Source organism: Brachypodium distachyon, chromosome 1, assembly GCF_000005505.3.
Source record: "Brachypodium distachyon strain Bd21 chromosome 1, Brachypodium_distachyon_v3.0, whole genome shotgun sequence".
In the NCBI taxonomy this organism is placed as follows: domain Eukaryota; kingdom Viridiplantae; phylum Streptophyta; class Magnoliopsida; order Poales; family Poaceae; genus Brachypodium; species Brachypodium distachyon.
Window position 1 is genome coordinate 52,634,047 of NC_016131.3, and position 12,227 is coordinate 52,646,273.

A 12,227-nucleotide genomic window follows, 5' to 3' on the forward strand; every position below is an offset into this window, starting at 1 on the left:
GGTCGGGCTCCGCCACTTCACGGGTAGAACTTGCGCAAGCGCTCAATCTTCCAACTATTTCGCACCGGCAAGCTGTCTTCGGTTTCCAGTCGGACAGCCCCCGGCCTGGTCACCTGCACTATCCGGAAGGGGCCCTCCCATTTCGGGGTCAACTTGTTCCCGGCCTTCGTTCCTTGTATCTGGCGCAGGACAAGGTCCCCGTTCTCGAGCCCCCAGGGACGGACTCGCCTGTCGTGATAACAACGGAGTCCTTGCTGGTAGCGCGCGGCTCACACAGCAGCTCGGCATCGAAGCTCTTCGATGAAGCTTAGATCATCGACCCTTTGCTCGTGTTGGCTGGTGTCGCCGTACGCGCGTACCTGGGGAGATCCGTGTTTGAGCACCGCTTCTGCCCCGTAGACAAGGGCGAAAGGAGTTTCGCCCGTTGCCCGACTAGGTGTGGTCCTGACCGACCACAGCACGGGCTGGAGTTCTTCGACCCAGTGTTTCCCGTGGCCTTTGAGCTTGTCAAAGGTTCTCGTCTTGAGCCCCCGTAGCACTTCTGCGTTGGCTCGCTCCGCTTGTCCGTTACTCCTTGGATGAGCGACGGACGCGAAGTGCAACTTAGTGCCCATGCCTTCGCAATAGGCCTGGAACACCGTGCTCGTGAATTGCGTGCCGTTGTCGGTGATGATGCCGTTAGGCACCCCAAATCGGCACACAATGCTTTTGAAGAACCTGATGGCCGCCTGGGCGATCACCTTCCGCATTGGTTCCACTTCTACCCACTTGGAGAACTTGTCGATGGCCACGAACAAATATTCGTACCCACCAACCGCTCTCGGTAGCTTGCTGACGATGTCGAGCCCCCAGACCGCGAACGGCCACGAGGCCGGGATGACATGCAGGGCCTGTGCCGGTTGGTTGCTCCTCTTCGAGTGGAATTGGCATGCTTCGCACGTCTTCACCAGCCGCTCCGCATCGGCCAAGGCCGTGGGCCAGTAAAAACCGTGCCGAAATGCCTTGCCGGCTAAAGCCCGAGAGGCCACATGGTGTGAACACGTGCCTCGATGTATTTCCTCCAACAGTGCTCGCCCTTCGTCTTGCGGCACGCAGATGAGCTTGACCCTGTTTGCACATCTGCGGTACATTTTGGCTTGCCGCGCCACTCGTTCCGCGGCGACGTCATCTTCCGGGAGAGCCTCCCCTTTCAAGTAACGGGCGATTTCCTTCGCCCAGGGAGGGATCTCCCTGCCAACGCATGCCGCTATGTCAGTGGCATGGACCCCTGCTACTGCAGGGGTTCCTTCGGTTGCCGGAGGGGCATCCCCGGCAGCTGGCTCAGGGGCGACTGAAGGAGCCGCTTGCTTCTGGCAGAACATCCCCGCCGGAGGCTTCTGGCGCTTTGCCGCCATCTTGGCCAGCTCGTCAGCGGCGAAGTTGTCCTTCCGCTTGACGTGCTCGAATCGCAAACCTTTGAACTTACGTTCTAGCTTGCGGACTTCCTCCACGTACGGTGCCATCTGCGGGCAGTCGTAGTCCTTGTTCACCTGGTTGATCACGAGCTGGGAATCCTCGCGAACAACTAGGCGCTTGACGTCGAGGGCGACCGCCGCCCGCAACCCGGCGAGCAAGCCCTCGTACTCCGCCGTGTTGTTGGTGGAGTTCGGGAAATCGAGCAGAACAGCGAACCTCAACTGGTCCCCTCTTGGAGACTCGATGACGACCCCGGCGCCTGCTCCTTGGAGACTGAACGCGCCGTCGAAGTAGAGGACCCAGTGGTCCTCGTCCAACTTGCCGGGCAGGCTAGTCTCCGGTTCATTCTCTTCCATGCTTGTTGACGTCCATTCCGCGACAAAGTCCGCCAAGGCCGTACTCTTGATGCATTTAGCATTGGTGAAGTGGAGGTCGAACTCCGACAACTCCATCCTCCATTCGGCCACCCTCCCGGTGGCTTCACGGTTGTTGAGGGGCCGCTCGAGGCAGAACCCCGACACCACCGTGATGCGGTGCGCCTGAAAGTAGTGGCGCAGCTTGCAGGACGCAAGGAGAATCCCCAGAAGGAGCTTCTGTACTTGCGGGTACCTTGTTCGCGCGTCGCGCAGCACCGTACTAACGAAGTACACAGGGTGCTGCACCAACCGCTTCCGCGGTGCCAACGCTGCCGGTTCGGGGGTGGTCCCGGGGTCCGAGGCGGTTGTCGGCGGTCGCTCAGCCCCCTGCCCCGCCGCCTCAGTCCCCGGGATATCTTCCTCCCTCTCGGCAACCAGCACCGAGCTGACCACCTGGTCAGTCGCCGCTAGGTAGAGTAGCAGCGGCTCGCCCAGCTTGGGGGCGACAAGAACGGGCGGCGACCTCAGGTACTGTTTGAGTTCCCGGAACGCCGCCTCGGCCTCGGGGGTCCCTCGGGGGTCCAGTCAACCGGACCCTTCTTCTTCATCACCTTGAAGAAAGGCAGGGCGCGTTCGCCCAGCCTGGAGATGAAACGTACCCGCGTGGCAACGCAGCCGTTGAGGCGCTGGACATCCTTCACCTTGCGGGGGGCCTCCATCTTCTCGATGGCCTCTATCTTTCTCGGGTTGGCATGTATCCCCCTGTGTGAAACCAAGAAACTCAGAAGCTGCCCGGAGTTGACACCGAAGGTGCACTTCTCGTGGTTCAGCTTGAGCTTGATCCTGCGGAGGTTATCAAACGTCTCCCGCAGGTCATCAATCAGCGAGTCCTCGCGCTTCGACTTGATGACAATGTCATCCATGTAGGCCTCCGCATTGCGGCCTAGCTGGGGCCCCAAACATTTGCGCAGGGCGCGCTGGAATGTGTAGCCCGCGTTTTTCAACCCGAAAGGCATGCATGTATAACAATAACAGCCAACCGGGGTGATAAACGCTGTCTTTTTCTCATCTTCGACCGCCATCTTAATTTGACGGTAGCTGGAGAAAGCATCCAGAAAACTCAACAAGTCACAACCAGCAGTAGAATCAACTATTTGATCGATACGGGGTACAGGGAAGGGATCCTTGGGGCATGCGCGATTAAGATCGGTGAAATCTACACACATGCGAAGCTTATTCCCTGCTTTAGGTACTACTACAGGGTTAGCCAGTCAAGTGGGGTACAGAACTTCCCTGATTGCCCTGGCAGCCTTGAGCTTGTCCACCTCCTGCTTGACGAAATCTCTACGCTCCTGTGCCTGCCGCCGAATCTTCTGCTTGACGCGGCGCGCGTCCGGGCGCACCGCGAGCCGATGCTCAATCACCTCCCTGGGGACTCCGGGAAGATCCGACGGTTCCCAGGCGAACACGTCAGCATTGTCCCGGAGGAAAGTGATGACGCCGCTTTCCTATTCGGCAGTAAGGTTCGCACCGACGGTGACGGTGCGTCCCTTGTCGCCGGCCTGAAGGGGTAGCTTCTTCACCTTGGCGGCCTCCTCCTGGAGGTTCTGCCCCTTGCCGGGGCGCAAGCTCCAGCCTGCGCTTCCCCCGGCAAGCTCTTGCGGGGTAGCGCGGGCCTTCTTCGTTACCGGGGCATCGCCCGACAAGCTGTCCTTTTCGGCACCATCCTCGTCGCCAGCGTCAGCTGCGGCGGCGGCCCTGACGACCTCGCCAATGCACCAGGCCGCGTCCTTGAGGTCGCACCTGATGGAGAGGACTCCATACACGGACGGCATCTTCATCACGCCATAAGCGTAGTGCGTAGCCGCCATGAACTTGATCAGCGCTGGCCGACCAAGGATCCCGTTGCAGAGCAGCGGGGTGTGTGCCACGTCGAACACTATGTGTTCGGTCCTGAACACTTCCCGGGACCCGAAGGTATCCGGCAGCGTGATGCGCCCCAACGGGCGCACGATCCCGGGGTTCACCCCCCGGAATAGATCGGTGGGCTTCAACTGCTCCACCGGCAACTGGAGCTTCTCCACCAGCTTGGCGGACAGGAGGTTAAGCCCCGCTCCGTTGTTCACCAGTACCTTGGTCACCGTCATATTGCTAATGATCGGTGAGACAACGAAGGGTATTACCCCTGAACCCAGCTGCCGCGCTGGGTGATCGTTGGCGCTGAAGGTGATCGGTACATGCTACCGCCTCAGCGGCTGTTGCGGCTCTGCTCCGGCAACAGTGCGCACACGTCGCGGGTGAGGCGCTTCACCGCGGCGTGGAATGGGAGAGCGTAGGCTCCCCCATGGATGCAGGCGACGCCGCGAGGCTCCTGTAAGCCCGACTCGTCACCACCAGTGCAATCGGACTCGCGCCGCTTCTCAGCGCGAGCCCTGTCACGTCCCCGGGGCGGGCGTTCCCACCCCGGGCGGGGCTGACCGTGTCCCCCTTAGGGTTCGTCCCTGCCGGCTCCGCCGCCGGCAAGCCTCAGCCCCGCTCTGGGGTCGTCCAGGCAATCTCGTGAGAGATGCCCGATGTCCCCGCAGTTGAAGCAGGCTCCGGCAGCGCGGCGCTCCTCATGGCGCTGCTCCCGCCACTGCTTGATCCCCTGCCGAACACGGCAGTTCTGCGCGTCGTGGGTGGAGTTGCTGTGGATGGGGCAGCAGGGCGCTTCACCCTGCTTGCCGCCAGATCCGCCACCCGGCGAGGCCTTCTTCGCAGGCCTCGTAGCAGGAGCCCCTGAGTCCGCAGCGAGAACCTGCTTCCCGCTGTGCTTGCGGGAACCCTTCTTCTGCGAGCCCTCGCCGGGGCTCGCGGCAGCCTTAGCTGCTAGTTCGGGTGCTTAGCTGCTAGTTCGGGTGCTAAGCGCACTTGTGCGCCAGGGCGTACAGATCCTGCGTCGTCCGGATCCGATGCGTGCTCAGCTTCTCGCGCATCTTGGGATCGCGGACGTTGATGGCGAAGGTGTTGACGATGGCAGCCGCATCCGTCTCCGGGGTGGAATAGGAGAGGTTGGAGAAGCGGTTGACGAAGCTCCGCAACGTCTCTCCTGCCTTCTGCACGATGGTGTGCAGTTCCGCCATGGTTCCCAGGCGCTCATAGCCGCCCTGGAACGCGCTCACAAACTGCTCGCGCAGGTCCGCCCAAGTGGCGATGGACCCGGCGGGCAATTTGAGCAGCCAGGTTCTCGCTGATCCTTTCAGGACCATTGGGAACCAGTTGGCCCTGACCTTGTCGTCGGCACCGATGGCATGCATCCCCAGCGTGTAGGTCAGGAGGAAATCCTTGGGATTTACGGTCCCGTCATACGTACTGAGCGCGGGCACTCATAACTTACGGGCCATGTCACTCGCCGCAACTCGCGTGTGAACACGGTGCAGCCGTCCTCGGGGCCCATGGGAGCGTCTTCCTGCTCCTATGGGCGTTGGTGCTCTACCTCGCGCCGGCGCTGGCGCTCCAAACGCGGCGCAGGTCCTCTTGCTGGCGGGCATTCAAGATGCCGCGCGCGTCGCCCCCCAGAACGGTGGGCGACGAGTTCGAGGACCCCTCTGGGCCCCCGTTTCCCTGACCCGCCTGCGGAGGGGGAGGGTTCTCCCCCTGTCGCGAGGCGGGGGGCACGTCCTAGCGCTCTGGGTTCTGCCCGTGGCCGGAGCCTACCGGGGCGCCCTCGCCTTGCGGCTGCTGGGCAGCCAGAGCGAGGAGTGCGTCCAACTCCTCGCCCCACGTCGCATGCGCCGGCATGCCTTGCTGCGGTTCATACCGCACCATGACACGCGCGGCGATGAGGGCTTCCGCCGGGGTTCGTGCGGGGGGCAGCCGGTTCCCTGAGCGGCTGCTCCCCGCTCCGGCCCCGGACGCCTCCGGGTGCGCAGGGTGCGAGCCCCCGGGGGTTGCCCGCGACGCAGTATACTCCTGGTGCCGCAATCGCTGCACATCCTCGGCTCGCGACCCGACTAGCTGGCCGGCGCGGGCGGCACCATGCCCGCTGCGTGACTGGCCCCGTCACTGGGGGCGGCCGGTCCCCTCGGCCGATTGTTCGCAGACGGCCGAGGAGGCGGGGGAGGCCGATGTGATTGCTGCACTCTCGAGGGCTCTGGGTTCTCCTGAGCCCCCGGCTCGGGTCGCACGTCACGCGACCGCGTGTGCGCCGCTGGGGCCTCACGCGAGTCCATCCGAGGATCGCCAGCCCGCTTGGGGGGCATGGTGGCTGGTCTCGTTGGCGAAGAAGACGAAGCCGACACCGAGGCAAGTACTGCTGTCGGCGATCACCGGCGAGCTCTCCTCTCGTGCCCCCTACCTGGCGCGCCAGATGTTGTCGCACGGGGCTCCGACACCGGGGGCATGCGGTCACGCCCCCTTTTTAGGTTCGGTAGGGGCGTCGGGGATCGCTCCGGCAATCGCCGGCGTGGCCGATGGCATACGTAACCTGCAAAGAGGTGCGCCCGGAATGCATGCAAGCTAGGAACACATGCACGCACATTTTACCCAGGTTCGGGCCACCCAGAGGTGTAAAGCCCTACGTCCTGCCTGTCTGAGCTTGTATTGATTATGAACCAAGTGCTTACAACTTGCCGGGGGAGGGTCCCCGGGCACTCTCTCCTTTCTTGCTAAACACTACTTGCCCTTCTTGAACTAGGGCCAGTTGTGGACTTAACCGAGCAGAACCAGAATCCAACCCTTTGACCGTCGGCGGGGGTCCTCCTTTTATAACCAAGGGGATACCACAGGTGCCACGGTGCATGCACTACGAGTGTCGAACGGGGAGGCATACAGCTCCCTCTCGGTGAGCTGGCGGCGCGCATGGAGGCCACCTCCGCTGCTAGGGGTCTAGAACCCTAGGGTAGGATTGGACAGCCACTGTTCACCTGATTTGGATGGGTAACACCCCTCCTGTCGGCTCATTTAATGAGCCGTGCGCCTCACTCCTCGCCCCGGCGAGGCTGCGCGGCCAACGCCCGCCACGCGCCCGCGTGGCGCTGTTGCCCTGCTCGCTGGGCCCCCCCCCTTGGGGCGGGGGCCTGTGCCTGGGAACCCCTTCTCCCGGCTAGTCGCCCCCCGGGAAGTGCCCAGGTCCAGCGCACCCGGGAACCCCCCCCCCCCCCCCCCGCCTCCCGGGAAGGGGCTTCCCGGAAGGTGCCAGGCGGAAATATTCCTCAAAGCCCCGCTAACCCTTTCGGGCTGGTGTCTTGCCGGGCTACTCGCAGCCGCTGCCCGGGACGAAGTCCTTCCGGGAACTCGGAGACGGGGCCCACGCGTCGAGCGGCGGTGGTACCCCGGGTGCCACTGGTGCGACAGCAGCCATTCCTTGAACATGTTGATTTTACCCAATGCCTCTCTCTCATTCTTGCACTAAGTTACGTTCTCAGTTATTGTCACGATGCCTCTAGAATTGCATAGCTTTAGTCAGCTCTACTCAAATGCTTGTTGCCTTGTTCCTTGTCCCATTTCCATGTCACACGCTTGCTTATTGCCCTAGTTGGTCATTAGAAGTCTTGCTTAGATTGCTAGTCTAGTGTCCTTACTTGGGGTTACACAATTGCTACATCCACATGCTACTTTTCTGTATTTAATTGCAATTGTTAAACTGTGACCTGTTATTACCTGCACAAGGCAATGATGGGAGGCCATGCTAACGCATTGGTGTTTTGTTCCATTGGTGCCGACCTAAGGACTGAGTTCTCGTTTTCGCCGACCCAAGAAACTTCGCGCTAACCGCACGTGGGAGAATATATGGGTTCCCCCTCGGCTTAGTACTCATTTCATAGCTCTTCCAGGGGCCACATAGTTCGGGCGTTCCATTTGGCATTTGCATTGCATGCACACAGAGATTTGTGGAGACTTGTTGGTGACTTTGCATACATATAGGATTACGGCACTACTCTGGAGTGGTCATTCTGCGGACACTAAACCACTACCAGCTGTCCACGCAACTCTTGAGTCTGTACGACGCTTCGGCCGGGCTCTCGTTTCGGATTAGACTCAGTTGAGTGGTTCCCTGGATTAGTTGTGGGGCTTGGAAACGTCGTGTCGCCCAATCCTGCCGACACTCGTCTTTGTGTATTCCTACTCGAGTGGCAACAAAGGTTGGACGAACGTGTACGGGTAAATTGGCACACCCTGCAGGGATAAATCTTTCGGAAAGCCATGTCCGCGGTTATGGACGACTTGGTTGGTCATTACTTGATCATAGAGAACTTAATCATTTTAATCAACTTAATCTCATAAACTTGAGTAGTAATTAGCCTTAATCATGGATATGCTTAAAACTGCTTAAGTGTGAGTGCCTTTGGATCATTTCCTCACAGGGGGTTGAGGGGGTGATAAGAGGTTGCGTTTGGTTCGTGTTAGTTATTAGGAGATCACCTCACTTAGTAGACGCTTCTCATTCTCTCATTAGACGATGTCATTAGTGTGTCTTTTCAGATATATTGCTGCTGCATAACCCCACCATATTTATCCATCCTTTGAGACATGTTGCATACTAGCATAGATCTCCCCGTACGTCTTGCGAGTACTTTGTACTCAGTTGCTTTGCGACGTTGTTTTCTTCAGAGGTTCCAGCAAAGCAGGTGAGCCACTAGCTTCTTCGTGGAGCACGACGTTGGATTCGATGTTTAGCCAGGAGATCCAGATCAGGGTTCTGAGACTCGTGGCGGGTTTCCTTCCAGCTTCCAGCCTCTTCAGGCCATGCTGTATTCTTGTTCGTACTCGGGCATAATTCGACTTCCGCTGATGTAATGATGTAATGTTGGGACATGTGTCCTCTCTTTGGAATATTTGTTATTCTGCTCCTTGTATGAGCTTTGTAATTACTCTCTTCTGTAGAGTTTTGGTAATGATATTCATGTTGCGAAACCCTGCGATGAGCACATTAATGCATGTATGTATTGAAGTGTTTATCGTAGGTTAAGAACCTGATGCTTGAATTATGCAAAGGTTAGCAATTTGGGGCTAAATTGTATAATTCCGGTCCCGAGGTCTTACACACCGTTGCTCAACGCGTGGGTCGCCTCACTTGCTTCCTGCAAGGACGGCACCCTGGGCAGCGCAGTGCGAGCTGCCCGGGAAGGCAGCAGCCTGGTAGGAGCCTGGGAAGGGGGTTGCCGTGGACCATGACTAGCCGGGCTGCGGGGGTTACCTCGAAAGACAACGTGAAGATCCCCGTCAGGACGCCCCCCGAGAAGCCCACTTGCCGGGGAGAGTGTTCCCTGGCGCAGGTGTTTACAACAGGGCCGATGCCCATCAAGCAAAGTATCGGCGCCACGTGGCTGCCCGGCAGGGTCCTTTTGTGCAGGGCTGGTCAGAGCGTGGAGTGTGGCACAAGCCGAGCATTAAATGCTCCGACAGGGAGGAGGTTACCCGTCTAGTCAACCTACAGTGAGTAGCTTGCAGTGAGTAGCCCGCAGTAAATCTAGGGCACGTGTGGCCCTAGCTACAGTGCGTCTCACCATGCATGCATGCCAGTGCAGCGAAGGCAGCTGCCTTGGGCCTCTGTTCGACGCGTGTCCTAGGGCGCATCCCCCATGCAGACTGTGGCACCTGTGGTATCCTCTTGAGTATAAAAGGAGGACCCGTGCCACCGGTCAAGGGGTTCCGATTTCCGAAGGTTAGACTCGAGCGTAGATTGCAATCCAGAGAGATTTAGTTCAGAAGTAACAAGTAGCCACTTAGCAGAAAGGGAAGAGAGCGCTCGGGGGCTCCCCCAGCAACCTTGTAAACGCTTGTTCATTGGCTAATAAACACTCAGAAGCAGGATGTAGGGTTTTATACCTCCGGGTGGCCCGAACCTGGGTAAACCGACTTGTGCATTGCAGCGCCCGTCATTGGCCTCGCCAGCGATCGCCGGAGCGATCCCCAACGCCCACTGCCGAACCAAAAAGGGGGTGCCTCGCATCCCCGGTGTCTAAGCCCCGGGCTACGACAGTGTCAGAAGAAACCGTGACAGTTATCTAAACCGTCGTCTTGGAATGAAGGTAAAAAAAGGGCTAGATGACCACTCGAGATCCGGCAAGATAGATCCAATGAGACCTGACATTTGTAGAGCTCCTCGAAGAAGCTGAACCAGGTCGGATCTCGCAAATCGGAGAAGAAGCACTGAGACATAACTTAATCCAACCACTCCATCGGAGCAATGACTAGGCAATCCCACGTCCTTCTCTACGCTGCTGACGAGGTGGATCAGGAGTTGGTGAAATCTTATTTTCTACCACACAACGCTGCCATATCCACCATAGCACAGTTGCCAAGGAAACAAACACTACACTACTACAAGAGATGGCTATTTCGTGGCTAGAGAGTTTGACCGGGTGCTTATTTACGATCCTGGAAGACCGATGCTCACCGAAGATTCCCTGCATGCCGTGTCCAGAGAGATGCAAGAGCTTCGTCAGTTCTACATGCAAGCATCAGCTGGTTCTCAACAGCATGCCCAACAAATCAATGTTCGAATCCCATGAGACTATGGCTTCTTTGACCAAGAAACTGGGAACATTCAGGAACGTCCTATCACCTTTGGTGTGGAGTTCAACGAACTGTTCCACCTCTTCAACCGCCAAAAGCTTGATATCAATCTCTTAAGGCTCTGGTATGCCTACCAAATAAGGAAAATGCGGCGAATGGAGGTCAAAAGAGTAGCCATTCTAGACCCCGCGGTGTTCAACTACGGTGACATCGGTCTTGAGCCAGAAAAGGATCCCTCAAGAACCCTGGCGTTTAAATACTTGGTGGCATGTCTGGAGAAATACGCGGACCAAGACTTTATCCTCTTCTTCCTTAATTTGGAGTAAGTTGAATTTTATATATGGAACCGTTCGTTTTTCTAATTCAGTCTTTCTTATACACCCTTAGATACTAAAGTTTCTTTCTTTTGAAAACAGAGACCATTGGATGACACTACTCATTTGTTTGCCTTGGTCCGCGGTGTACTATTTCGATTCACTACTTCCAAAGAAAGGTGTTCGAGGTCGCTACTGGAAACCCATCAAATCACTCATTAACATTGCCTGGAAAGTTGCGACCAAGGGAAAACTAGCTGGTAAAGGCTATAAAGACGAGCCTCACCACAACCACAGGTTCCCTTGCCAGCAACAGCTGGCCGGCAGTGTATACTGTGGCTACTACTACTGTCACATCCTTATGGAGAATGCCAGCATGTTCAAGCCTGAGTGGAAGGGGTCAATCGCGGCGATGGAAGAGTACTGGCGGCCCCGAATGACAATGGCACACCGACCTAAATGGGTCGTGTATAACATTCAAAGGGAGTTCGCCCATCTCATCAACAATGAGGTCATCAAGCCTAGTGGGGACTTCTACGAACGCGTGGAACAAGTGGTGACTAGGGTTCACCCACAACAATAGCTTCAAACTTGATTTTGCTATGAAATTTTGACACTTTGTAATCAATGTCGTGAAGTGAGATACATTTGTATTCTTTATATGCTTTAAATGATGCGGCTTTATATACATTTGTATGCTTTAAATGATGTGGATGTGTATTTTTCTGTGCTGTGTATTCAAATATATATTTTAGTCCTGTGTATTTTATATGGTTTTAATTATTATTTTAATTACTGAAAATGTATCTATGTCGGTCGGTCGCCCGACACTGATGTGGCAAAGCGACCGTTACTGATGTACCTATCATCAATGACGGGCGCGGAAACGTGACCATCACTGATGATGGTCTTCATCAATAACGGTCGGGTCGGGCCCCCGCCACTGATGCTGGTACATCAGTAACGGTCGCAGTGACCGTTACTGATGATAGGTACATCAGTAACAGTTGGAGCGACCGTTACTGATGATACCCATCATTATTGACAGGAAGTTAGTAACGGCGGCCCCGACCGTTACTAATGTTGTTTTTCGACCGTTACTGATAAGCCTTTCTATAGTAGTGCTAACTCATATTCGAGGTCCCACCCCCTCCTTCTCCAAGTGATCTAACTACCTCGCCCCAATGCAGATCCGAGTCTCCAACCCCTCACGCTGTCGGAGTGGTAGACAGAAGAGGAGGGGACCCAGGGTGGCGGTGGCGGTGGCGGGGAGCGGTGAAAGACGTTTTTTCGAGAATGATATGTCTATCTAGTTTTTTTTTCCTAAGCTATGACTTGTTGTAAATGCTTTGTTTCTTGTTGTATGCACCATTAGATTCAGAGCCCAAAGGCTTGATCCTTCTTTTACAAGAAAAAAAAATAAGAAATGTTTTAACTCGTTAAACTTACTAATTAAATGGAAAAAATAAATGCAAATGATTCTACTTAAATGGAAAACCACGGTTAAACTTGCTAAACTTAAATTGCTTAAAATACCCTTTTCTCTCTATTTTGACGGGGTCTCACCCGGTTTTATCCTCTGTGGCACCACATCATCGTATCC